At 38.4% G+C, this 27,761-nt stretch overlaps 2 pseudogenes; both read left to right on the top strand.

Moving 5' to 3' along the window:
* The first annotated feature begins 6,413 nt into the window (after positions 1-6,413).
* On the top strand, positions 6,414-8,803 carry LOC113325026 (annotated as a pseudogene).
* A 9,564-nt stretch (positions 8,804-18,367) lies between these two features.
* Positions 18,368-20,082, top strand: LOC113323724 (annotated as a pseudogene).
* The last annotated feature ends 7,679 nt before the right edge of the window (positions 20,083-27,761 follow it).

Genomic DNA, 27,761 nt, shown 5'->3' on the forward strand with positions numbered 1-27,761 from the left:
ATTGATTGGGTTAAAATTATTAAACCCCAAGGACACTTTAGGAGCTTGTAGGGAATTGTATTGTCATCATCATGCATCATCGGAATTTCACCGAAGCTATATTTTCGGAGTGGGGCTGACACCATATTGGCCAAGCTTCTTATGCTTCTCAGTAGTTAACTAGTGCGGTGTCTGGAGCAATAATCGCCGTCTTCGGCAAGCATCATGTCTGCGCTACTTCTCATTTATTGTACAGACGCCTTCGTCTTCGAATCGTCGTTGCAAAGCTTTGCACTCTCCATTGGATTATGCATCGTTGATGTCTTTGGAGCATCCCCACCGGATTTTGGATCATCGTGAATGCAAAAGAGATATCTTCCTATCTCTGTGGTAAGAGATATCTTCATTTACGAAGATCATATCTCTTTTTTAAGGGATATCTTCATTCATGAAGATATGAAGTTCAGGGAGATTGCTCCGTAAACATTGACCGTCCTGCTCGACCATCATATTCTGGATCATAGTTGTGAGCCTTTGGCTCATTGTTAGTCTTTGGATACTTGAAATAACGCAAAATGGGATGCTGAAGAGACCCTTATCATAAATCATGTGAAAATACATCATCACAACAACCGCCTTGTTGTCATTGCATGATATATTAGACTTGTCTTATATAGACAACGAGACAATGAGAGTTGTCTTATATATTAAACATATTGCAGATTCTCTAGCTCTCCTTGTCCGAGTGGCGTCATTGGAGTACAGTCTGTATGCATCATAGGGCAGAGCTGAGCGCCGGGAGAACTCTTCTCAAGTTTGCTTTCAGCAGCGTTATTGGAATGAAGATCGAAGCTGGGAAGAAACCGTAGGTACACCATCGCTGGAGTGGGGGAACGCAGGTACATCAGACTCGTGCCTCGTCGTTAGAATTGGCATCTTTATGGCATCGTAATGGTGCCATCGATGGCATCCCATTTTACGTATGAACGAGGTTCGTACTTTGCGTACGAACGGAAGTATAAGAATCATTCTTATAAAGAATGAAGCATCAGCTCTCATATCATCATACTAAGCATTGATGCTTAGTTTAAGGCAAGTCCATCGTACTGATACAAAGCGTTCGTCATTCGCTTCGTAATTTGAAGGTTTTGTCATCAGCTTCGTATTTTGAAGCTTCGTGTTTTGAAGCTTCGTCCTTAGCTTCGTGTTTTAAGGCTTCGTGTTTTAAGGCTTCGTGTTTTGAAGCTTCGTGTTTTGAAGCTTCGTCCTTAGCTTCGTGTTATAAGGCTTCGTGTTTTAAGGCTCGTGTTTTGAAGCTTCGTGTTTTGAAGCTTCGTCCTTAGCTTCGTGTTATAAGGCTTCGTGTTTTAAGGCTCGTGTTTTGAAGCTTCGTGTTTTGAAGCTTCGTGTTTTAAGGCTTCGTGTTTTAAGGCTTCGTGTTTTATGATGACGTGTTTTGAAGCTTCGTGTATTGAACCATAGTGTTCAGTATGAAGCAACGTCATCATATTTGCATATCGTTACCAGGTCCTTGTATTAGGTATGTAATCCCTGAAACTTTTGATACTTCCATAATTAGTGAATCAAGCCACACTGTCGATATTGGACTTAAGATCATCTCTTTAGGATTCACATCATTGGCTTGCCTTCTTAAGATCAGCGGACTTAAGATCATCTCTTTAGCTTGCCTTCTTCGCTCCTTGAACTACTTTTGACAAATCATCTCTTTAGCTTGCCTTCTTCGCTCTTTGAACTACGAGACACTTTGTAGTCCGGGTTAACTTGGATTATTAACATCGAGCATCATATGACTTCGAACCTTGGCTCATCTTCTTCAGGCCTTGCATCTTTGTCTGCGGATTTTGAATCGACATCGCAGGATTATGACAATCAGTTATGAAACATTGGCGTCAGTCTTCGGTTCTTCAGTTCATCTGTATTCGGCTTCGGGTTTTGGCAAGCACTACTGGCATCGGACTTTGGCTGGTGCTGTGGTGGAAGAAGAGTCATTGGTCTTGAGTTGTACGCTGGTAGACCTTGCATCATCGTCACTAGACTGCAGCAACCTCGTTTATTACGATCGTGCCAGTCATAGACCTCCCTGAAGTATGCTTCGTAATTAACTCTTGTAGAAAGTAGGTTAACTCATCGTCGTCTACATCAGACTTGGCATTTTCATGCCATTGTTGACGTCAGTCTTGGATTAAACCGTGGCTTCTAGTTGTATTCCGACACATGCTTTTAACTAAGCTTGAGCCAAACTCTTTTAGTTGCCTCCACTGGTATTTTAGCTTAATTTATAGTCCCTTTTGAGCCGGAGCTGCATTATCTGGATATGGAGCCGAAGATATACCGTCATGTTGATAGACCGAAGCTGCACCACTGGGGGTAGAATCGTTCTCTTCGATGTACCAAAGAAGGTTAGACCTGTAATAACTTATTGTAATCCCTTGAGTCGAACAAGCAACATCACAAAGTATTAATACTTTAGTATTAATACCCTGTGCAATCGTCCCTGTTGGACTTCGTAACTTGAAAATCATACTTTGGTTCACATGCGTCATCTTTGGACCAAAACTGAGCTTTGCATTTTTGCTTCCAGGTTATACGCCATCGTCATGTCCGGGTTTGCATCAGCACACTTTGGATATTGTAACAAGACTTTAGCTCTTCGTTTCCCAAGACTGTCGTCATCAGATCATGTATCTTCGTTGGTTTTGCATCGTCATTGACTTTCAAAATCCATCGACTTTTGATTGGCCTAAAGATCACTGCAAATTCTCTTGGTCCTCTCTTGCTTGGTTTTCTAGCTGGCCACTTCGAGGAGTAGCATCCTAGCAAGACTTTGGATTGTTGTGGGAAGACTAGAATCTTCCTTGTCATCAGGGTTGCCGTAGTGTGCGGGTTCACTTTGTTCTTTGGTGTGGAGCATCTTCGTTTCTTCATGAAGTATGGTCGAAGAATAGCGGGTGCATGTCACCATTGAAGAACCTTCGTTGTTGGTTCCTCGTCAGCAGAGCCTGCGTTGGTGGAACCTTCGTCAACTGAGTCGGTATTGAACTTTGAACCTTCGTAGTGTGCGGGTTCACTTTATCCTCAGACCTTGCATGACTTTACATCGTCGGTATTGAACTTTGAACCATCGTACATCCTTATATCTTCGTCCTCTGGTGGACTATGTACTTCATCGTCCACTTGGGTGAACTCTGGCATTGGACTTCGATCCTGCCATCATCGTCTACTGGAGGAACTGATCTACATATATATAGCATCTCATCGTCTTGACCACCTACTGTTGTGGTTACGAGGAGTCTTTACAGCATCGTTGAAAGCTTGCATCGTTTTGGTGTGAACCATAGGCAGCGGCTTCAGGTCGTTTTTATCTTGAATTCAACATTTAGCTTGGTGTCTTGTTGCTCTGGAAGGTACTCAATCCAGCCGTATCATCTACTTGCCTTTTGGATGTAATGATACTCCTCCTCAGAGATTATGTACCTACATAAAATCAGAATTGAAACAAAGGGTCTTTTTGCTTGGCTTGATCTTCCCGGGACTTTGCTTCATCGGCACCAGCCCTTGCCTCTTTGTCTTCGGTATTTGTATCATCGTTATCAGCATCGTCGGTTTGCTCACATCTTTGTCATTAGTGACGTCATCCAGCTTTGGTCCATCATCTTCGTATTTTGGCTCTTCATTTTCGGCCTTGGATCATCGTGGCGCGGCTTTGTCTCTTCGTCATTGGAATTGAGACATCACGGCAAGACTCGCATCTTCGGCATCAGTCTTTGTTTCATTGTTATAGTTTGCGCCAACATCGTCGTCGGACTTGAGCTGTGCTAGGCTTGGGTTACGTAGAGGGACTTATATGTGCACGGACCAAGCTTTGAATGCCTTCGTCATCCACAACCGAATTTGGACCATCACTGCAAGACCTTGTACCACCTTCGTCGTTTGACTTTGTATCGAGTGGATGATCGGGATTGTATATTCAGACCAAGCCTGCGTTGTCAGACTAGGACTACATCTTCGGACCAAAACTAGGCTTCGTTTTCGCAAGACTCTGCACCATCGTCATCGTTGGCCTCCAACTTTGGTTCATCTGCGCATAACCTTGTCTCATCGGCTGACTTTGATTTGTCTGCATGAGGATTTATATCATCGGTCTTCTTGCATTTTTTGTCATCCTGGTTGGCCTTGGCTTCTTCATCTAGCTTTGCAGTCTCGTCTTGTTTGTAGAAGCATCATCGGCGGTTAGCATGTACGAAGCATCTATATCATCGGCGCCGCAGGCTTCGGATAATTGCAAGTTGCTCGTACGTCGATTCATACTTGGTTCATATTACAACATTTCTGCACGTTGGCTTTTACAGCTCCAAATTTGCAGCAGCAGTGACGATGTCTTGGCTTCATGGTGGCTTAGCTATATCTTTCCACAATGACGGGTATTTGTTGTGAGTCACAAACCTGCATAGAGAATGAACACCGAAACTTGGACTGACTGAATCCATTAAAGTAAATGTATCACGATATCAGCTTGTATACTTCGTTCTATTTGCATGTCAACTGCATATTCTGGTGACTTTGTATTTCAGGTAGCCTGTGTATTCAACTTATACGAGTTGTTGGACTTCGGGTTCACTTGGATCATCCATATTAAACTTCATATCATCGTTGGCGGATTAGTGGGATTAGCATCACTCGTCATTTGGTCGGCATCTTTAACTGAGCTAGTCTGCACCTGATTGTCCTCATATTGCGGCAGCAACACCGGTGAGTCAGCAACGACTTTAGTTTTCTCCAGTTGAAGCTGAGTCTTCGCTGGTACTGATTAGCTTGCATAGCTTTTCTAACGAGAGACTTTGACTTATCATCGTTGCTCCTGCTGCTAGTGATAATTTGAGTTGATCTGTATCGGAGTGTAAGGAATATCCTCGCAGGGCCGCCTATCATCATAGGAACTGCATCATTGGATTTGTACTGTGGGTGAGCTTTGTACTTGAACTGCTGGTCCCTACCTCCTAATGAGTTGGTCTTCACGTCGGGAAGGTGCATCATCATATTATGGGAATGTAGCTATCATCGTCATAGGCTCGGCTGGTACTGATTAGTCTGCTCCTACAAACCTTTTCTAATGAGAGATCTGTTTATCGTACAATCACAAAACTTAAATAATCATTAGGTAGTTAGCTTGGCTATATAAAGATGGCTCAATCCCAAATTTGATTAGTTAATAATCGAAAGCTAAAGGTTCGAAATCAACGGAGAAATTTCACTCATCCAATCATGAAAACCATAGGGATTTCGAAAAATGAATGGAGTTGGGATAAAAAACATCAGAACTATGGCTCATACTTTTGGAGAAAACATTATAAAGCGCTACAGTTCATTGAATCACTTTTTCAAATAAGACAAAGACAACGTAAGAAGTTCAGTTCAAAACTTAGTTTTCTATTTTAACCAAAATCAAAATTTGTGCTGCAAAACATTATTCACATATGTAATCAATTGACATATTTAATTTCATGTAGATGTAAATTTGGCTGAATAGAAACTCTTGACCGAAGTTCAAGAAACAAAGAAGACATTCGTTTGAAGAATTTCACTAACACCCGTCAGAGAGATTTTAGTGAGAACCCAATTGAGAAAATTTCATAGAAAAATAAAAAATAAACAGATCGGGAACAAAACCCACTTTACAGTACAAAGCAGTATCAATCAAAAATCAAAAATTTAAGGAAATTGATAAAAATGTTAAAAGATAATAGATCTGTACAGGTAGAATAAATTCTTTACCTATACCCTGTTTCTAGCGTCAAATTGTTACTACCATTTTTCTAGTAGCAACAACCAAACGAACAAGATCATTGGATCTAGTTCTAAACCATAAAACAGCAAGTAGAAGATGAATTTAAATAAATAAATAAATAACAATAGTTTCACACAACCATAATTTACGTGGTTCGACATCGGAGTGTCTACATCCACGGGAGGGTAAAAGAGTTTTATTATGATCTTTATCTGTTACAAGGGTGATGAACCCCATTAATGATGATGATGTTCAGTGAAAGTTTCAATAACGAAGGTATAACGAAGGTATAACGAAGATGTAACGAAGGTAAAACGAAGGTTCCCAAGGTATAACGAAGGTTCCGAAGGTATAACGAAGGTTCCAAAGGTAAAACGAAGGTAAAACGAAGGTAGAAGATAGAACGAAGGTATTAATACTACCCAGCTATTATTCCTCTCTTCAGAGGTATTGGGTTTCTCTCCCCCTCTCTTTCTTATCTTCCCCTATTTATAAGGAAAAGGGATGTTAGTTATTTACAAAAATGACATCCGCTTAGATTCTAAGCTAACTTAGAACTGATTCGGTGTGCGCCGTTGTATGCTTATATCCAGCTGCGACTTCTAATCAGCGTCCACGTGTACGATGCATGATTTGGTATATACAACCTCCAAGTGGAAACGCTTTCATAGACCTAATGGTTAATAACTTCAACAATTTCTCGAAATCGACTGCTCTTCCTGCTCCTATTCCCTATCATCTTAGAGGTTTTACAGAGAACGGATCAGCAACATATGTTTCCAGTGATAATCCATTAGTTGATTTCTTCTTCCATGTTGTTCCTGATACGCCACACCAAAGCGTAACCCAGAGATTAGAAAAGGCTTGGAAACATGATTCCTTAACAACTTTGAAGTTGCTCTGTAAATTGAGAGGTGTGAGAGGAACTGGTAAATCAGATAAAGAAGGGTTTTATGCTGCGGCGTTATGGCTTCATAAGAATCACCCTAAAACCCTAGCTATTAATCTTAAAGCTATGGCTGATTTTGGGTATTTCAAAGATTTACCTGAGATTCTATATAGATTACTGGAAGGGATTGAGATCCGAAAGGAACAAAAGAACAAATGGACGATTGAGAAGTATAGTTATCCAGTTGATCCCAAGACTCGGAAACGTGCTTACAAGAATCCAAATCCGACTGTGAACGGTGCACAGGGAACAAAAAGAGTAGGAAGGAAAAGGCTACTGAGTTGTTGAAGAGTAGGAGGGAAAAGGTTACTGAGTTGTCGAAAAGAGCCCTCCAGAGGTATGAAGACGATGCCGAATATAGAAACTTGCATGATAAAATATCTGATCTTTTCGCCGAGTTTTTAATCTCTGATTTGAAGTATCTGAATTCTGGTGAGATTGGTAAGATCAGTTTAGCTTCGAAATGGTGTCCTTCTTTAGATTCTTGCTTCGATAAGGCTACTCTTTTATGCGAACGTATCGCCAGAAGAATGTTTCCACGTAATTCGAATCCTGACTATGAAAATCTTGAAGGCCGTGTTTGGCACCTTTGACAACATAAAACTTAGCTAGATTAGAGTTTTCTCTTACTTAATTAGGATTACCATAAAATAGTTAAGCAAAAATGTTGTTTGTTTTTCCATCAAATCCCGTATTGGTGTATGTTATATTTTGTTTGTCTAGAATTTAATTTTACTAGAAAAGATTTAGTCTTACTTATTATCATAAAGGGAAAATATATAGGATAATTAAAAAAAGGGTGAAAAATGGGTCAAGTGAAAAGTTAGTTTAATTACCTATTTTAAAAGAAAAATAACTGTCTATTCTTGGTTGGGATTTTGGTATCCTGGATATTTGGGAGAATAGTGTAACCTTACTTTTTTAGCTTATTAAAATTAGGGAAGGTTATGCTATTCCTGTCCAAACTTAGAATAAAAAGAAGATAAACACCTTTTGACGGTTATTTTGGAGATAACCCAACCTAGAATAGGATATCAAAGGTGCCAAACGCGACCGAAGAGTCTCATTATGCTTATCGGATTCGTGATCGCTTGAGGAAAGAATACCTGGTTCCTCTACATAAAGTGTTGGAATTGCCTGAAATTTACATGAGTTCTAAGATGTGGGAATCGTCGCCGTATAATCGTGTTTCTTCTGTTGCTATGAAAAAGTACAAGAGTTTCTTTGAACAACATGATACGGGAAGGTTTAATATGTATCTAGAGAGTGTTAAAAAAGGAGAGAAAAAGATTGCTGCTGGTGCATTGTTACCTCACGAGATCATTGCTTCTTTGGATCACAGTAGAGATGGTGATTGTAGTGTTGCGGAGCTGCAATGGCGTAGAATGGTGGATGATTTGTCGAAAGTGGGAAAGTTAAATGACTGTCTTGCAATCTGTGATGTATCTGGTAGTATGGCAGGAACACCAATGGAGGTCTGTGTTGCTCTTGGTTTGCTAATATCAGAATTGAGTCAAGAACCGTGGAAAGGAAAACTTATCTCTTTCAGTACCAACCCCCAATTTCAGAATATAGTAGGTGAAAATTTGATATCAAAGACCGCATCCATTAAACGGATGGAATAGAAAATGTCAACTAATTTCCAGAAGGTGTTCGACCAAATACTGAATGTTGCAGTGCAAGGAAAATTGAAGGAAGATCAGATGATAAAGAGGCTTTCTGTGTTTAGTGATATGGAGTTTGACCAAGCTTCACGGAGTAGTGGCTTTAGCCACTACGGTTACTACAATCCAGCTACAGCCTAGGAGACGGACTACCAGGTGATACAGGATAAGTACAGGAGGTGTGGATACATGAACGTGCCAGAGATTGTGTTTTGGAACCTTCGAGACTCTAGCTCAACTCCGGTATTGGGTCAGAAAAAGGGCGTGGCTTTGGTTAGCGGGTTCTCGAAGAATTTGTTGAAACTTTTCCTCGAAGGTTCGGATTTAAGTGAAATTACACCCGTGAGAGTTATGGAAAAAGCAATTGCTGGTGAGGAATACAACAAACTTGTTGTAGTTGACTGATTGATTTGTTATCCTCAATTCAAGAACCTGACAAGCATGTCAATGCTGCAAACTGTGCTCTGAGCGCTATTTATTTAATGTTTCTTAAGTTTTTTTTTTAGGGTTTTTAGATCAACTTGTACTGTCTGGGGCTACATATGCTTAACAATTTGAGTGACAGCCTAATAGTAGTCTATTATGCAATTCCAATGAAAGTTTTATGTGCTTTTCCTGCATATCAAAACTTGAATCATCTTGTCTTTGGCTTTTTGTTTGTTTTTCATTATGCGAGACTCTTCCCTTAAAATCTAGCTTGTAATCTGAAATCATGCTTAAAAAACCTGGCGTGATTGGGGTATACCCAATAAGATAAGTAGTGTATTTATAGGATGGATTGTATGATGATATGAGCTTTGGAGAGTATATGGAACTATTTGTATGTTGTTTTGTGGAGAGAAGTAGTGTATTTATAGGATGGTAGCCAAATTTGGCCGTTATAGTGCCCAAGTACAAGTCAATCAATGAAATTGTACTTGCAAAAAATTTGAATTTTGAATTCGCCGGCATTGTTTTATTTCACCAGTATGCCGACTATGTCAGGCCGGCAAGGTCGGAATTTTGTTACCATGCCGACCTGATGATGGTTCTAGGCATCAGGAGACCAGTTTCTTGTGTGTATCCGCCGGAACTGTATTGGGTCATTAGCATGCCTGCTAGGATTCGGCCGGCAGGGTTTGAATTTTGTTACCTTGCCAACCTTATAAGATTTTAGGCATCAGGAGACCAGTTTCTTGTGTGTATCCGCCGGAACTGTATTGGGTCATTAGCATGCCGTCTAGGAATCGGCCGACAAGGTTTGAATTTTGTTACCATGCCGACCTTATAAGATTTTAGGCATCAGGAGAAAGGTTTTTTTGCCACACATAGCCTGCAGGGTCGATAACATATTACCTTGCCGGCAAGTAAACAGCCGGCTAGGTAGGAATCGTATTACCTTGCCGACCCTGGTAACTACACAATTTCCGTTGTCAGGGCTGACAGTATGACAATTCACAACCTTGCCGGCCCTGGGAAAGTCGGCAATGTAACTTAAAAGAAGCATGCTGGCATAATAATTGAAACTTTACATAGCTAAACAAACCATTTATTCAACAACTAAAAATCCAACACTTTTTGTCCAAAATACGAAAACATGTCCCATAAACCTTAATAAAACATTTGTCCACACCATTAACTTAAACATTTGTCCACCACGACATAAATAAATAAACTAGGAAAGCATTCATTCACCACGACCACGGCCCGTTTAGGAACACTATCACTGCTGCTACCTTCACCACCACGACCACTACTACTACCTTCACCATCACGAGCACTACGAGTCCTCTTTTTATCAGCCTTCATCCTGGCTTGTGCTTCTCTCCTGGATCTTTATTCCCTCTTTACGTCACCCTCAAGTTTCTTGAACAATTCATGGGCATCCTTATTGTCAATATTGCAAGCATAGTCAATGTTCTTGCTTTGCTCTTCAATCGACAAAGTCTCTCCTTTGTCTTTCGCGCAACACAACACCACACCCTCACAAAGGTCTTCAAATGCTCCTTCTATTTTCAATTAAACAACAAACAATCAATAGAATTATTCGGTAATGCAATCAATCTTAAAATAGTAAGAGCAACTCTAAAATACTTACAAAGAACTTAAGAATTATTGCTGGGTCTTTCAATGCCATCTTCCTCTTACGAGCCAATTCTTCAGCAATCATTTCCCTAATCACAATAGGACGAGCCCAACCCAAGTACCACGCCATGTATTTCTCACTAGCTTCATGACCGGTGGTCACCTCATCCAAAAGACTCGTATCGACTTTACGGCCACGTCTACCGTCCCAATGTTCTTGAACTGGTGCTGGATCGTAAGCGACGTTAATTTTTTTTGGGACGTGGTGCATTCAGCCATGTTCACAGTAAAGAACGACTTTTCTTCATCGAAATGAGGTTCTTCTTGGACGTAACCCAATTGTCGCATTACCCGATGTGGATCGTACATTGAATATCCATCATATATAGTCATCAAGGGTCTATAGTATAATGCAACTTTATCTCTCCTTTGGATTAAAACTTTAATTCTATCATTTCGATACGGATCAAATATCACCTCCTCCGCAGTCAATTTGTCGATATCCATTCAGAGTTTGATAAGATTTTGCGACATTTCCTTATCCTGAGTACCCTTAAAATTGTACCTTTGCCCTCTTGGATTATCAACCGCAATAGTCTCATCCACTTTGACGTAGGAGTTGGTTTTGAACAAAGAAGGGAAGTGCTCATATATCCAAACCTATGCAAAAAAAGATTTAGTAAGATAAGAATCTTATTTTACGAGAATTTTGCAAATATAAATGATTTAGACAATAAAATTACCTGGAAGAGACATGTGTTTCCGTTAACTTGCTTAGTGAGTGCTGTATAACATTTTGTCAACTCATTGTTCAAGAAGTCGACCACCGCAGTACCCCAATAATACTCACGCATATTATCTAAGGGATCCAATATTTGCAAGTAACTGGCCTCGACCAAGCTTCCGAAACTGTCGGGGAAGATAATTTTTCCCAGGACGTATAGAAAATAAACTGACGCGGTAGCATTGATTCGTACGGGTTCACCCTTCCTTCGTTATCAAAGATTTATTTTGTGTTCCATAATTTGTCCCTCAACTTCTTCAGATTAAACTTCTTTCTTATACGACCATCTTTCATCTCAAGAACATACTCCGTCTCAATCTGATTCCAACCGAACAATTTCTGGCTCAATTTGTAAATATCCTTGAAAGAAAACTTATTATCGAATCCCTCAATGACTGCCTTTCCATCAACCTAGAGGCCTAGAATTTGTTGAGCATCATCAGGAGTTATCGCCATCTCACCGAATGGGAATAACATTGTATCAGTCTCTCCGTAGAACCTCTCATATAATGCAGATACGATAACTTTATCATGCTCAATATTCGAACTCTCCACCGCAGGCCACAACCCGGAGTTCTTGAAAATCACTTTCACCTGCTAACATTCTTTGTCAAGATCCCAAGTATTAGTCACTGAATACGAAGCTTGGCGCCTCATGAGACGGACGACATGCTTGTGATCCTAAAAACCAAAAAAACAAAATGAAAAGAAATACAAACACTTGACGCAAATTAAGATAGTTACACACTTGAATAAAGAACAAAGACAGATTGAGATTACTTACGATAGTATTATGGATCGTACATTCCCACCACCATCTCTTGGGGTCCCCCTTGGAAGCTCACCTTTTTTTTTCCAGTGTAAGCATCAAGTGACGGGGAGGCATGTGAGAATCAGCTGATTTAGTGATCACCCTCTTCTTCGTTCCGGTTTCAGTTGAAGTTGAAGTTTCGATTTGTTGAACATTAGCTTGACTTTGTTCTCCATCGCCTTCTTCTTCCTCCTCTTCAACAATTTCACCTTGTATATTCTTACCTTTATCTCCATTATCATCATCATCATTATCATCATTACCTCCTCCATCATCAGGCATGTCTTGATCACCATCATCATCGTTACCTCCTCCAGCAGCCGGAGTGCTTTCATCAACATCATCAACATCACCTCTTCTACCAGACGGAATTGATTGGTCTTCATATGGAGTCTCGTCTGAATCACTGGGTACAGATGGTGGTTCAGAATTATTCGTTATACGGATCTTTGTCGTTCCCGGCACAACGTATTCCCCTCGATGTGTTAAAGTCAAGAGTTTTTCACCAACACGAGGAGGTCTTGAAGGAGGACTAAGAGCTTTCCGAGCTTTCTTCTTTGCCTTCTCCAACCTGAACAAGAACAGTTAAGAAAAAAAATTACAGGTTAGCAGGGTCGACATATATAACCTATCCGGCGGAACAACGGCCTGAAGGGTCGATATCTAAATTACATGCCGGCTAAACTACAACTGGAAGGGTATCATTAAAATAGCATGCCGGCTTATAAAAAAATATGAACACAGGAGATGCAAGGATTTTCCACATTATAGGTCGGCAAGGTCCATTACCCATACATGGCCGGATGACAAACCGCCGACATGGTTTTATATAAATACCATTCCGGTTTTAAAAATTCAAGGCGCCAGGAACCAATATATTCAAAACAAGTAGCCGGCAGGGTAAAAAATAATAACATGTCGGCTTCATTTAAAAACTGACGTCGGAAAGGTCTACATTTGAATAACCTGCCGTCCCTGCTAGTAGCAGTTGCAGACACTAAACATCCGGCAAGTTCTTCAACCAAAGAGCCTGCCTGCCAAACCCTAACTATGAAAAGCCAGCAAGGTCGATAACATAATACCTTGTCGGCGTCGCAACTGCGAATTCATAATTTAGATTTTTATGATCTAATTTAACATGCAAACATCAAATAGAAGTACTAAAACGAGTTTAAGTAAGCCCTTACTTCCTTAAGCGCACCATTTCTCGTGTTTGAGCGGCTGCGAATTCTCCTTCTTCAACCGTTTTGTTCTTCACTTTCTTAGCAACCAAACTTGCAATTCCAGGGTTATACTCATCGGGTTTTCGATTAGCTTCTTTCATACTAGTTGCCTTCCGTCGTGGTGGATCCATTGATGAAGATTAATCGGAGTTTTCGAAACGACGATTTCAATGAATTAATCGACGAGTTTTGATGGTGGTGGGGGTGAGGGAGCCGGTATGTTTGTGGAGGAGAAGAAGAACAGAAGAAGACGATGAAATGAAAAGATTAAAAATGATTTAGGGTAATAGATTTGTAAAGGGTAAGGGTAGTTTTGTAACTTACCCATTAGGACTCCCCCTAAAACCTTTAAAAAGAGTCCCTTTAAAATTTGGTATACTCCAATTAATCTGGGTATACCCCAATCAAGCCAGGTTAAAAAAGTAATAACAGTGGAAGATAACTTTATGCTCTGGACCTGTACTAAAAATATTCCAGTTATCACAATTCTTGTACTCAACTGAGCAGATTAGCATTGATGTGTGCTGGGCTACGGATATCCTCCCTAAATCCTCTTTTATGTTACCGATGTGTGTTGGGCTGCAGATGATGCTCAATTCGCTGAGGGATAAAAGTTGCATTGTTTAATTGCAAACAAGTGGTGTTTGTTATCCTGGCGAGATTGGGGTATACTCAAACTAATTGGGGTATACCCAATAAGACAAAATCTGGTTATTTTGAAGTAAAACCAAGCCACCCCTTAACCTTGTATTTTCTAAATGGCTAATATGCCATTGGTTAATTAACACTAAAATTTTGATTAGATTAATTAATTAGTTTAGATTAAAAAATTTTAATTATGAATTCAATAGATTAAACCTTTCATCTGTCATATGAGTTCGATTTCGATCAAAGAATTTGGTTTTGAAAATGCATAAGGTCGGTAAGGCAAACGTTTGAAAAAGGTGCCGACCAAAAGTTGTCGGCAAGGTCTACTTTGAATAAGTTGCCGACTAAGAGAGGCTGGCATGGTTTTCGGATGAAGAATACCCCGACCGATTTTCGGCCGGAAGGGTCTTTGAATGAAGAATACGCCGATTATCTTGGGCCAGAATTTTACGGTCGGCATGGAAAATTTTACTAAAATGCCGGCGATAATATGGTCGGCATGCACATAATTTTTTAACACTGTCGGCTAACCTGTAGTCGGCATGATAAGGATTTATAACCATCCCGACATGTACTTATACCAAACAGAAAACAAAATATGGGAAGATGTAATTCACTTTATTCATTCAATTTTGGTTACTACATTGATTGAAACATAAAACCTAGTCCTTGTCGATGGAAAAACGAATTCACTTAGCATGTGCATCAAGCCTTTGAACCCCTAGGCGACCTTAGTGGACGAGTTATAGTCTCGTGAGGGCTTACATAGATGTATACCCACAAAACCTGTACAAAAACTTCTAAAGCCATCAATCATCCTCCGACGAAGACGATACATCATCCAAGTAGTCCGGGTTATCCTCCGGGATTCTTTCGGCCAAGAAGTGATAGCTTGCATCGAACGTGAATGCTTCCCCATTTACCTCCAAGTAGCGCGCTTTCACGACTTCGTGATACAAAAACAAACTTACATTTGTTAGTGGTGTTTCATTGGAAGATAAAACAACATGGGTTACGTAAAACAAGCCACAAAAATACTCACAAATTGTGCAATGGACAAGGTGAATGGGAGAGTGTTAAAAATCCGAGGTTGGAGAGTTAAAAATGCAAGTATCGCATTTTCAATGACTAGGTGCCTCTCAGGCACTTGTTGAATACTTCTTGCATTTGGATTCCCAAAGTCTTGGATAAATTTTTTGTGTACCCTAGCCCAAAAGGTTATGGAATCCCCCCTTTCGGAGGATTGACGTCTAAGTCGTTTTTCCGCATACCATGCTTTGGTGATTGCCAAATCTTCATTTGAATCAAATGAAGTCATTATTGTTTAGCTATTGTTGAGTTAGATGGATTTTATGATGATATGAGATTTGGAGAGTATACGGAACTATTTGTATGTTGTTTTGTGGAGAGAAGTAGTGTATTTATAGGATGGTAGCCAAATTTGGCCGTTATAGTGCCCAAGTACAAGTCAATCAATGAAATTGTACTTGCAAAAAATTTGAATTTTGAATTTGTCGGCACTGTTTTATTTCACCAGTATGCCGACTAAGTCAGGCCGGCAGGGTCTGAAAATTGTTACCATGCCGACCTGATGATGATTTTAGGCATGAGGAGACCAGTTTCTTCTGTGTATCCGTCGAAACTGTATTGGGTCATTAGCATGCCGGCTAGGATTTGGCCTACATGGTATGAATTTTGTTACCATGCCGACCTTATATGTTTTTAGGCGTCAGGAGAAGGTTTTTCTTCCGTGTATCCGCCGGAACTGTATTGGGTCGTTAACATGCCGGCTAGGATTGGTCCATCAAGGTATAAATTTTGTTACCATGCCGACCTTATATTATTTTAGGCATCAGGAGAAAGGTTTTTTCACACATAGCCGGCAGGATCGATAACATATTACCTTGCTGACAAGGAAACAACCGACTAGGTAGGAATCTTATTACCTTGCCGACCCTAGTAACTACATAATTTTCGTTGTCAGTGCCGGAAGTCTGACAATTCACAACCTTGCCATCCCTGGAACAGTCGGTAATGTTTGTGATCCGCAAGTCACAACCCGGAGTTCTTGACAATCACTTTCACCTCCTCACATTCCTTGTCAAGATCCCAAGTATTAGTCACTGAACACGAAGCTTGACGCCTCATGAGAAGGACGGCATGCTTGTGATCCTAAATACCAAAAAAAGCAAAATGAAAAGAAATACAAACACTTGATGCAAAATTAAGATAGTTACACACTTAAATAAAGAACAAAGACGGATTGATATTACTTAAGATAGTATTATGGATCGTACATGCCCATGAGTCTTTGTATCCAAAAAGAACTTTTCCACCATTTCTTGGGGTCCCCCTTGGAAGCTCACCTTTTTTCAGTGTAAGCATCAAGTGATGGGGAGGCATGTGAGAATCAGCTGGTTTAGTGATCACCCTCTTCTTCATTCAGGTTTCGGTTGAAGTTGAAGCTTCGGTGGGTTGAACAATAGCTATAGTTTGTTTTCCATATCCATCTTCTTCTTCTTCTTCTTCTTGTTCTTGTTCCTCTTCCTCTTCAACAATTTCATCTTGGATATTCTTACCTTTATCTCCATTACCATAATCATCATCATCATTACCTCCTCCAACATTAAACATTTCTTCATCACCATAATCATCATTATTACCTCCTTCAGCAGCCGGAGTGCTTTCATCAACATCATCATCACCTCTTCTACCAGATGGAATTAATTGGTCTTCATCTGGAGTATCGTCTGAATCACTGGGTTTCGATGGTGGTTGAGAATCATTCACTACATGGATCTTGAGCGTTCCCGGCACAACGTATGCCCCTCGATGTGTTAAAGTCAAGATTTTATCATCAACACGAGGAGGTATTGAAGGAGGACTAAGAGCTTTCATAGATTTGATCTTTTCCTTTTCCAACCTGAACAAGAACAATTAAGAGAAAAAAAATTACAAGTCGGCAGGGTCGACAGATTTAACCAATCCAGCGGAACAATGGCCGGAAGGGTCGACCAAAACATATATGCCGGCTAAACTATAGCCTGCAGGGTATCATTCAAATAACCTTCCGGCTTATAACAAATAGGAACACAGGAGATACAAGGATTTTCCACATTATAGGTCGGCAAGGTCCATTACCCATACATCGTCGACTGCCAAACCGCCGGCATGGTTTTATCTAAATACCATTCCGATTTTAAAAATTCAAGGCATCAGGAACCAATATATTCAAAACAAGTAGACGACAGGGTAAAAAGTAATAACATGCCGGCTTCATTAAAAAAAACTGTCGCCGGCAAGGTCTACATTGAATAACCTGTCGGTCCTGTAAGTACCAGTTACAGGTATTCAACAGCCGGCACGTTATTCAACCTAAGAGCCTGTCGGTCAAACCCTAACTATGAAAAGCCGTCAAGGTCGATAACATAATACCTTGCCGGCGTCGCAACTGCCAATTCACAATTTAGATTTTTCTGACCTAACTTAACATGCAAACATCAAATAGAAGTACTAGAGTGAGTTTAAGTAAGCCCTTACTTTCTTAAGCGCACCATTTCTCGTGTTTGAGCGGCTGCGAATTCTCCTTCTTCAACTGTTTTTTTCTTCACTTTCTTAGCAACCAAACTTGCAATTCCAGGGTTGTACTCACTAGGTTTTCGATTAGCTTCTTTCATACGAGTACCCTTACGTCTTGGCGGATCCATTGTTGAAGATTAATCGTAGTTTTCGAATCGACGATTTCGATGAATTAATCGACGAGTTTTGATGGTGGTGGTGGTGATGGAGCCGGTAGGGTTGTGTAGGAGAAGAAGAAGACAAGAAGAAGATAAAATGAAAAGATTAAAACTGATTTAGGGTAACATATTTTTAAAGGATAAGGGTAGTTTTGTAAGTTACCATAAAATTTCCCCTAAAACCTCTAAAAAGAGTCCCTTTAAAATTGGGTATACCCCAATCAAACCAGGTTTGTTACAGGGAAGTGGAGACTGCAGAGCAGATTTTTATTTTTCCATTGTACGAGTCATCTAGATGACTAGATTACCAATGTACTCAAGCTTTTCGCAGATTTGTAGGAGAATTGGGATACTTCACGTCTGTAGAAGATCTTTTACCTGCCTGCTCTGCTCGGTTGGAAATTGCTTACGTCTGTGCTTACATGTTACATAATGACTTGGCTGGCTAAATTTGATATTATAACTATTGAATTTATAGTTTCCGAAATCGGCATGTGATGCCATATTTTAAGCTGGCAAACAAATAATATACAAATAGAAATAATCAGTATAAACCTTTTTTTTATATAGTATTATTCATTTTTGTGTGTCAGTTTGACTTAATTACGTCTACAATTAGGGGTTAGAGATATCGTCATAGCTTACATAGCGACGCTATATAGCATACCTACCAGTTTATACAATCTCATAAACGTAAACCAAATGGTGACATCAAGATTTTCCAAGCTACTAGTTTCAGTTATATTTTCTTTCCTATTCATCTCATTTTCATTTGGAACTTCAAGTTCAGTACATGGAGACTTTCTACATTGCCTTTCCCTCCGTTCTAAGACTTCCATCCCAATCTACACATCCAGCAATTCTAACTACTCATCCATATTAGAATCGACTATTAGTAACCTGAGATTCAACTCAACCACGACTCGAAAACCCAACCTCATAATCACTCCTTTATGTGAATCCCATGTTCAAGCAGCTGTAATCTGTTCTAGAAAGAGAGGAATTCAGATTAGAGTTCGTAGTGGAGGCCATGACTTTGAAGGACTCTCATATACATCTAATGCTCCATTCATTATTGTTGATTTGTTCAAACTTAGAGCGATCAATGTCAATGTAAAGAATAGAGTAGCATGGGTTCAATCAGGAGCGACGGTCGGGGAACTATATTATAGAATCGCGGAGAAAAGTCCAAGTCTTGGATTTCCTGCCGCGTTTTGCGCCACAGTTGGTGTTGGTGGATTCTTAAGTGGAGGTGGGTACGGATCTATGTTTAGGAAATACGGCCTTGCGGCTGACAATGTTATTAATGCTCGAATAGTTGATGTCCACGGGAAGATTTTGGATAAGAGATCCATGGGAAAAGATCTGTTTTGGGCTATCCGAGGAGGTGGTGGAGGGAGCTTCGGGATCGTTCTTTCATGGAAGATCAGATTGGTTGATGTTCCACCTACTGTCGCTCTTTGTTCAGTAAAGAAATCCCAAGAAGATGGTGCAACAAAAATTGTTCACAAGTGGCAAGAAGTTGCGCATAAGCTTCCGCAAGAGGTCTTCCTTGACGTGGATTTAACTGCGGTGAATGCTACTGGGAATAACAAAACACTCCTGGCTTCATTCAACTCGGTATATCTTGGGGGTGTTGAGAAGTTCCAGATTGTGATGAAAGAGAGATTTCCTGAGTTGGGATTGGAGACTAAGGATTGCATTGAAATGAGTTGGATTCAGTCTGTGCTCTTTTCGTCTGGGTACCCTTTAAATGTTACACTTGAAGTGTTACTAAATCAGACACAACCGAAGACATTTTTTTAAGATAAAATCTGATTATGTCAAAGAACCCATTTCTGAAATTGGATTAGAAGGGCTATGGGAGAGACTGCTAATTGAGGAGCTGACGTTTTTGACCTTCATACCTTATGGTGGAAGGATGAGTGAGATTTCAGAATCTGCGTCTCCGTTCCCGCATAGAAGTGGAAACTTATTCAAAATCATATATTTGGTGTCTTGGGATGAGAAAAAGGACCATGCATCCAAAAAGTATATTAGTGGTGTTCGAAATTTGTACAAGTACATGACTCCGTATGTTTCAAAATCTCCAAGAGAAGCATATATCAATTATCGGGATTTTGACTTGGGTCAAAACAGTAAGAATGGCAAAGCAAGTTACTCACAAGCAAGTACCTGGGGACGCAAGTATTTCAAGAACAACTATAAGAGATTAGTGCGTCTGAAGAGCAAAGTTGATCCGGATAATTTCTTCAGACATGAACAAAGTATTCCAAGTATTGCATATTAATGAATGAATAAATATTGTTGTAAGACCAAAAACCTTGATTATCTAACAAGAACATGTACCACTAGTCTGTTGCTATGATGTCTAGTATATATGAAAATATGTTGGTTACTATCCCGACTTCCCTGAACTAGTTGGGCTGAATTACTATATAGATCCGTTTCAAATTCATACTAACATGGAGTTTGTCATAATTACTATTGATGTAAATTAGGAGTATATGAAAAGATTTTTGTGAAAGGGAGAGCAAAATGTGATCCGAGGAGAGCAATGCTCGTAGTTAATCCATTAACTAGGGACAACTCGATACTTTTTTCTAACTAGGTCTAAAATATCCTTACAAACCATATGTAATCTTCACACACGCTTATAAAATTGAATTAATCTCTTCTCTTTTTGTATGAACAATCATGAACCCTAAAAATTTTACTTCCTTTTTTCGAAAAATAAATATAAATCTTTCGTCTGAGACTTCTGAAACGTAGAAATTGCCATGTAAGATATATAATATGATACTCCTTTTTATTAACAAGTCTCAGGCTCCTTTTTAATTCTTCATAATAGTATAGTTGCTTACAGCTTATATGCAAGCTGTGTTATTTTCGATCAAGCATATACTGCTTTTTATCTTCCTCTATCCCGATCGTATCAACGTGGGTAAATTTGAGATGTGTTCCTTTACTAATTTGTTCATACATGTTGTTAGACTAAGCGCTTAAAACTTAAAAGTTTACTGATGTTTAACTTCTTAAGAAATTTTTGACTCATTAAGAACAATGATGCATATTATTTCGAAATCTGAACAAATAAAAACGTATCTATTGTAAACAACTTTATAACGCAATCATCTTATCTTGTACACTATATAGCCACCGGGGAATCAGTGACTTAAATATTTTGACCTTCAAGAACTCGTCCATGAGAGATGATTTCTTTTTCTTGCTTTAGATTTTAAAGTTTCTAGGCTTCATGAATCTTTTTACGACAAAGAAAGACAATAAAGAGGAAAATAAATCTCCATTATACACCTGTGTGAAGTGCTTGTGTGCTAGTAAGGGTGTTTTGGACCAAGTTAGAAAAATATACCGAGTTTGTCCTAATTAGTGGGTCGATTACGATTTTTGCTCTCTTCAAATCACATTTTGCTCTCCCTCCAACAAAAATCCATGAAATTCCTCATTTAATTGGGAGCTGGATGTTTTAGATGGAGACTAGTATAGTGAATAAACAAATGAGGGTCATTTAGAAGTAATATTAAAAAAACTCTTAACCAAATATTTTGTATAATTATAAAATTGTCCCTTTTTGAATAAAGTTAATTTATTTACTGAGGGAAGATCCATGGACACTCTTAGATGGACAAGTTCAGACATGATTTGCGCCAAACAACAATGAATTTGAGTTTAATATTTTGATGATATGTTTTCTTTTTTATGCTAGGCATAGGCTCGTCCTACCCCCTGGCAGCGTAGCCACCGGCTTACTCCCCACTGAGCGGACTCGGCCCTCTTGAACCCATGTTAAAGTTAGTGTGATTTAAACTTGAGAGGAGACTCGAACCGTTGACCTCCTACTTGAGAGTTAGGCTCCTGGCCAACTGGGCTAACCCATGATGGTTTTGATGATATGTTCCTCTTATAAAACTCTACATTCCTACAAAAAAAAATGAACGCAATTCGAGATAGTAAACCTCGCCATCTACCGATCTAAATTCAACCGTTAACTTTGAACGACTGATATTCAAAGGGGTAGATGGTGGTTTTATACATCTCGAAATGCGTTTATTTTTTGTAGGAATGTAGAGACTTATAAGAGGAACATATCATCAAAATATTAAACTTAATTTCATTGTCGTTTGGATTTTGCGAAAAAAATGGTGCAAATCATGTCTAAACTTGTCCGTCTAAGAGTGTCCATGGATCCTCCCTCTTACTTAATTATTTTAATTATCAAATATGGGTTAATCATTTTTTAACCTTTTAATTATTTTTAATATTATTTATTTTTATGTTTTCGAATTAAAAAGAATAACTCTTATTTTTATGAAAAGTCGTTAAGGTGCTGAATCATGTTGACTTTTCATGAAAAGTCGTTAAGGTCCTGAATTATGTCGACTTTTCGTTAAGCCAAAAATACTAAAAAAATTCATGAAAACTCGTCAAGATATGTAATTGGACCATAACTATAGTAGTCGATAAATTTGTACCATGACGAATTAAAAGAGTCAAAATGGTCCCTAATTTTGAAAGTGAAGACTTTTCATGGTCTACTTTTTAAATCTTTTTAAAAGGGTCGTCTGCTTAAAATTCAGAATGAGAGTAACTGTAATGGAAAATTGTACGAGTCTATTTGTTTCATAATTGGCGAGGTCGTCATGATTTGTTTTTAACAAAAAAAACTTATCCAGGTTGAAAAACCGGGGTTCTAACAACACCACTCAATAATTCGATTAGCAATCTGTATGGACTAACTCCGAAATACTTTGCTAGAGAATCAACTAGACAATCAGACTCAATCTAGATTAAAGTATCTCAAGGAGTTAATATCTCTTACTTGTTTTGATTTACTCAAGCTAAAACAATAGCGAGTCTTTAATCAAACACAAGGAATAACTTGGACGGTACCAAAGACCAATGTCCAAGGATCAATCAATATCAATCAACAACCAAAGGTTGGATTTCCAATTGATGATTTTAATGCACAACCTGTATTATTTCAATTATATAAAATATAATGCGAAAGAAATAACACAGGCACCAAAAGTTTTGTTAACGAGGAAACCACAAATGCAGAAAAACCCCGGGACCTAGTCTAGATTGAATAAACACTGTATTAAGCCGCTACAGACACTAGCATACTACAAGCTAACTTCAGACTGGACTATAGTTGAACCCCAATCAGTCTCCTACTGATCTAAGGTACAGTTTTACTCCATATGCCTCTGATCCCAGCAGGATACTGCGCACTTGATTCCCTTAGCTGATCTCACCCACAGCTAAGAGTTTCTACAACCCAAAACCGCAGACTTGATAATAAACAAATGTGTCTCACACAGAAAAGTCAATCAAAGGATAAATCTTCTCCCACAGAAAAACCCTAGGTTTTTGTTCCGTCTTATGATATGAAATCAAGGTGAACAGGAACCAATTGATAATCCGGTCTTATATTCCCGAAGAACAGCCTAGATTAATCAATCACCTCTCAACAATCTTTCTTGACTACACAAGAGGATGTCGAGGAATCACAAACAGTGAGACGAAGATGTTTGTGACTTATTTATCTTTCCTATCAGAGAACTCTCATGATCTCAAGCCAATCAATAGATTGTACTCGTACGACAGAAGATGCAAGATCAGATCACACAACTAGGATAAAAGTAGTATCGGTCTGGCTTCACAATCCCAATGAAGTCTTTAAGTCGTTAACCTGTCTTTAGAGAAGAAAACCAAAGGTTAGAGGAGAATCGACTATAGCGAGCGCACTAGTATCACACAGACGTGTGGGGATTAGTTTTGCACAATTCTAGATGTCTCCTTTATATAGCCTTCAAATCAGGGTTTTGCCTTAGTTACAGCACTAGTACAAACCTTCACATAGGCCACGTTTTTTGGTTTACAGCCTAGCCACGTTTTGGGTTATTTGCGTGGCTACTGGTCATCAACATAACTATAGCCACGTTTTGTGTTACCTTGTAGCCATAGTGCACCATTTGGTCATGGGTTTAATCATAAACCCATCAACTGTAGCCATAGGGAATTGTTTAGACATACTTTTCAGTCTAATCCCATCACATGTAGCCATAAATGCGAATATAGCAATATTTAGGAATTATGTATGTGTCAAATGTGTAGGTTTGCAATAGAAACAATTATCAACCCGTGACGAAAAGATATCTATTTAGCCAGTTTTTGTTTATGTGTCCATAGTACATGGTTTTTTAAACATTTACAATTTAGAAATGGATACATTTTAAAAAAACATGACAAAATATTAACATATCGTTCCTTTGACATCTGACTTAGGTTACAACCAGTTTTAACCCCAAACGCACCAAATCCAATCTGGCGTTTAATCCATCTTTAATGCAAAAGAGCAGCAACATTAAGCCATGTACAGGTTCACAAAAACTTGTTCCCTGGATTAGTAGAAATTATACATAACATCATTCAGACATACAATTTGCTAAAAAAACAGAGCAAAGACCCTCAAACAGTAAGATGTGGCCATTCAGGATCTTATAGGAGGCATGATAAGAAATAAACTTATAAAATTCAATTGAGATAGCCCTAGCGACAAGTTTCTTGAATGGAAAATATCATCCGGATAAAAAGAAATGAAATACGTTCCTTATGGGTAACTTCTAATATATATCTGGATAAGTTGAAAGATTTCACATTTACCCAAAATAAGCAAATATTCAAGGATGAACTATTTAGTACAACAAAACTAGACAAAGGAAAAATAAAAATGAGAGCAGAAGGAATATCATTCAACTCAATATACCTCAAACATTTGCCTAGAAAATATCTGTGGATTACTACTCGATGCACCACGAACTGTACAAGAAGAATAGGGTATTTGGTAACTAGGAAGTCCGGTAGAAACTCCCTGTTTCTTGAGAACATCAACTGTCACAGTTGCTCCATTTCTAAATTCTCATAATATGGTATATCCCTACATCAAGCAAAAAATACAATAAAATCCAAACTTAGAGAGCATCTAGTAACGGAAGACAACAAAAGAGATATTTAACTACCTAGACAACTGCACAGGATCACATACACATGATGAATCCATTTTAAAGTATGTGGTACTCATTGTAACATAAAAAAAACAACAGAGAATGTGAAGTTCAAAAAAATAAATCATCATGCAACAACAAGGGCAGCTATTGGTTTTAATAAGCAGTACAATGAAAGACAACGAGCACATGTACAATATTTTCAAAATAGTCTGCTACCATCGCATAATTTTGATAACGACTAAAATAAAAGACTGGGATTTCTATCAAAAAAGAAAACAAAACACTGAAAAAATTGGCCTCTTCTAATATATTAATCAATATTTAACATTCATCAAAGTCAGTGAGCCACTTCGAGCAAAACTTGGCCTCTTCTAGTATATAACTCAACATTCAACTAAGAATATGTTAAGCTCTTTTAGAGCATTCAGATGTACTACTGCTTAAAAGCAAGACTGAATTGGCGGTGGAAGAAGTTACTGCATTCAGACACACAAGTTCCTTAGTTTGTCACCTAAAAAAAATCGGTACTTGAATAAAAGAAGGCACCGACTCAGCCATTTAGTGTATGACTTATCCAATCCCTTGTACCATGGACTCTCTCCATGCCATACTCAAGTCCTACGTAAACTCCAGCTACATCCCCTGCAAAGTGCAATATAATTCAATCAATTTATACATTTCTATTGATGACAAAGTAATGCATGTAAGAGGATGACAATCCAAGGCTAAAGAATAACTCCTCAAAAATCATCTGCAGATGTATACACAGACTTACCCCAATTAGCACCCTCCTTTCACATCTTCTTTACCTGCGACAAGAATGAGTTTCTATCAGCATGGTTGGGAGCGGAAACAAAACATAGTACAGTCTAGTATATGAGTCATGTGACTATATTGTCTAAGCTAAGTAGATAGAATGGTTTGTAATAAAATAATACGTTATGAAACCGAACTTACTATGACACTGTAGTTTAACTGGATTACATATAACTTACCAGTTTCTCTAAGCCATTACTTGAGACACTCCCTACAACAAGCACTGACATAACATCATTCAGTACGACAACAAAATCATTTCGCAATGAGAACCTAAGAAACTCGGGTATTTCGTTGGTTTCAATTAGCTAGAGAATTTTGATGCTAGTGCACTTGGTATTAAAAAAAAACTTAATTATGCAAAGATGGATCTATAAAATTGATAGAAGTTCTAAGCTTTAAAAATAAAAGGTAGAAAGGCTGAGATTGTCCACAACACTCCTCAAATAATCACAACCCCTCTACCTTCTAACCACTTTCCATACTACAAAGTTGAGCCCAAATTCGAATAATGATCTCCAAAGAAGTGAAGCACTTTTAGGCTTAGCATTTGTATTATTGAATATATTCACTGGATACCAACTGCATCTATATCAGCAAAATCGATAATCACAGTATTCAAATTCTTAACCATAGGTTGAAATAGCATTGCACCTTACATCTATGGTTTCTTCATTTCCTGGATTACTAACGAATCCCGATTGCAATAAGAAATATTCACAGTACCTCCTGATAAACACAAGATGAGAGTCCATTTTTCCAGTGGAAACCTCTTGTAAATCTTCATCCTTGAATAAAAAGGTAGCATTGTTTCCAAAAGAACATAGACGGATCAATCAAAAGTGATTAAAATTTAAAAGTAACATTCAGATTCATTAGAGCCAAGCCAACGGAACAGACAAAACTTTCAAAACAAAGTACCATTTAAACTCAATTAAATTACATAAAATTCAATTTTTGTTATCATGGATTGGTTTATATCTCAACATACATCCGAAAAGCCAGAACTTGAATAACAAATTAATCTATTAAATATTTCTTTTGGAAGACAATGAAATCCAAGCATCAACCCTAATAATGAATTAGACCAAATAATATAAAACATAACAAAGCCTGATTAGAAATACAAATAGATAAGAGAATCGAAACCTAATTCATCAAAATCCAAACAAATAAAAATTTCTAAGAAAAATTAATGAAAAATCCCTAAATCGCAATCACTAACAAGAAGAGACCTTAGATGAAACCACCAGGAGAAACTGCAATAAAGTGAAAAGCATAGAGTTGAAAATATGAAGAAGGTAAGTTTTGAATTAGAAACCAGGCATAAGATTCTGGATTTTCAAGAAAGATATGTTTTTGATAAATAAAAAAAAAATGCGGAGCTTCCGAAGCTGCTTGGTTTGGCGGTTTATGGAGAGATGTGATGAAGCCGAATAGAGAAGCCCAAATATTGTTACTAGCGCGCCAAAATTGCCGCTATGTTTTTTCCCCTAAAAATTATTGGGCGCCAAACGAAATTGTGGTGGCAAGTTTACCTTTATGATGAGGTGGCAATCCATATGCATTCTATGAGTGCATATGTGATTCTTATTGGTTGAGTAAATACTATGTGGATCACATTTGATATATGTTGGCTAATTGGGTGAAGAATGAAGGTTGTCAAAAATTTGCAATGTGGATCAATTTACAGAACCTCCATTGTGATTCAAATTTGTAATATTTAACTTGTCGATAAGGAATTACCTCATATTAGATTTCGTGATTATTTTTAGCAAATTGACATTTTCAATACATGTATCCGTAAAATAATAATTGATTCATCTATTTCTGTAATTTGTTTGGTTATATGATCATTACTCGACCGAGTGGGAAAGGGTTAAGGTGATTTGGGTAAAATTTAGTTACATAATCAAAACTCGACACTATGATTAAAATTTTGATCAAGTTGGACGAGTTTGACGAAAAATGAAGAAACGGGAATCCTCCATGGATGTAACTAAATTATGACCCAAATCGCCTGAATTCTAAAGGATAAAGTTCTAGTTTCTTCAATTTTACTCGAACTCGTTTCAGCTCGATCAAATTTTCAATTAAGTGACTAGTCTTGATTATGTAACTAAATTTTGACGCAAATCGCCTGAATTCGAAAAGATGAAGTTCCAGTTTCTTCAATTTTACTCGAACTTGTTCAAACTCGATCAAATCTTCAATTAAGTGACGAGTATTAATTATGTAACTAAATTATG

This window comes from Papaver somniferum, chromosome 11, assembly GCF_003573695.1.
Source record: "Papaver somniferum cultivar HN1 chromosome 11, ASM357369v1, whole genome shotgun sequence".
In the NCBI taxonomy this organism is placed as follows: Eukaryota; Viridiplantae; Streptophyta; class Magnoliopsida; order Ranunculales; family Papaveraceae; genus Papaver; species Papaver somniferum.